General features: G+C 39.2%; 1 long non-coding RNA gene across 1 annotated transcript; it reads left to right on the forward strand.

Annotated features, from left to right (window-relative positions):
• Positions 1 to 200: 200 nt before the first annotated feature.
• Positions 201 to 580, forward strand: LOC143723530 (uncharacterized). The gene is made up of 3 exons (XR_013197141.1): positions 201 to 253; positions 325 to 460; positions 562 to 580. It is a non-coding gene; the product is annotated as an uncharacterized LOC143723530 (long non-coding RNA).
• The last annotated feature ends 1,357 nt before the right edge of the window (positions 581 to 1,937 follow it).

The following is a 1,937-nucleotide window of genomic DNA, read 5'->3' on the forward strand; positions in this document are numbered from 1 at the left end:
CCTTTTAAATCAGTCATGTAAGCTAATGAGTTTAACTGAGTTTAATCAGTGGTCACAGGGAGAAGGCCCATCAGTTGAGGAGGATAAGGAGACTGTGTCTGTATGTTCAACGAGGCCTGAGGTACTCACAGGTTCCATGCTATACTGTATTGAATATTAAAAAGTGTACTTGTGTGATAAAATGATCATAATCTGATTTCAGGATGCTGACACTGTTCTAGAGCCCTCTCAGTCTGGGACCACATGTGACAAAGTGAGTATTAAGAAATGAAAACAATGTGACCAGAGTATTCAATTAAATAACTTAAATCTATGTTGCTACAGAACCCAGAAAACATAAAAGGAGTGTATAAACGCTACCTCCTTAAACAAATGGAAGCGATTGATATCGACATCCAGTATAAAAAACTGAAGATGAGGAAGTTGGAGCTGGAAATTCAACAGCTACAGAAAAATGCAAGTAGAACTACCATTTAAAAAAAAAATAAATAAAAAAAAACCATTACCTTTTTGATCACTTCCCACAACATTTATTTGTGTGTTTTCACCCCTAACAGGCAGATTCACTCTGAATAAAGACAAATTTCATTAAATACTTTGACTTCTGTGTGTTTGTTCAACTAAGGAGAAAGTTGAGGGGCCAGTGGAAAATTTTAAAGGCTACACATGGTTTAGACCATATTAAGCAAAATAATTATTTGCATATGTGTCTCATATAAGTCTGCCTGTTTCGTTTTCTTCCATGACTGCTTCATTGCCCCAGTCTTCCTCTTGAACCATCATTGGTTGCCTCTCTCTCCTCAGACAAGCAATGTTATGGAGCACTACACAAGCAACTACAATGTCACATGCCCTAGGTGGAGTAACTCTGAGGTGCTTCAGGCACTGAAACATTGACTTTATCAGCCCAAATGCCATCTCTACACGAGCTCTTGTGTGTGCATGGGCAATGTTGTAGCGGCGCTGTGCCTCTGTCTGGGGCTCCTGATAGGGAGTCAAGAGGTAAGGCAGGCATGGGTATCCCTTGTCTCCCAGCAAAACTCCTGAGAATTCTCCTGCATAGACAGAATGAATGAATATATATAGATATATAATGTAGTTTTTTTTTTCTTCTTTTTTTTTAAGACTTTTTGCGATTAAGTGATTACTAGCATACCTCTTGCTAGTTGCTGGTAGAGAGATGAGGCTCCAAAGATTCTGGAGTCATGCACAGAGCCTGGCCATTTGGCCTCTGCATTTGTGATGATGCAATCTGCATCACTTATCATCTAAAATAAATTAAACCTGTAGGTCACTACATTTTAATTGCAATGAACTAAACACTGGTGCTCAGCTTAGTACAGAACACTCAGTGCTAGAGCATAGCCTTCAATATCAACTCAGTGGGATCATACCTGTACATTAATGCTGTGTACTGATTTCCTATTCACAAAGTCCGCTTCATGTAGACCAGACGGACACTTAATACACACATGGGTGCAGTCCAATGCACCGATAACATTTGGGAAACCTAGGAAAATTACTTGTTTGTTTTAAATATGTCCCATGTAAAATCAACAGTCAAGAAATATTTCCATGTTTTATAGATATTTGAACTTCATAGCTATTCCATGAAAGGCATGTTTAATGGTACGAATAGCTTTGTTGCCAGGGAATGTGATGAACACATTGAGTAGTCTTTTTAAAGAAAGGTACACAGTTCGTACAGAGCGGCAAACTGATGCTTTGCTGATATTCTCTGCATGTCCAACTGTGTACAAAAATGTTCCACTGGCAAAAAAGCGAAACGCAATGCACAGTCTGTGGGACTGTGAGCGCTATGTTGCGGCGTGTATTATTTGCAATGTATGGGCTTAGTAATCTACAAATATATGCAGTCCCATCTCTTGAGAACCCATATCGCTCATACAGGTAGCTGTCATTAAAAGCCAATGGGT

Source organism: Siphateles boraxobius, unplaced genomic scaffold (genome assembly GCF_051911475.1).
Source record: "Siphateles boraxobius isolate OS27281-9 unplaced genomic scaffold, OSU_SipBor_1 7, whole genome shotgun sequence".
In the NCBI taxonomy this organism is placed as follows: Eukaryota; Metazoa; Chordata; class Actinopteri; order Cypriniformes; family Leuciscidae; genus Siphateles; species Siphateles boraxobius.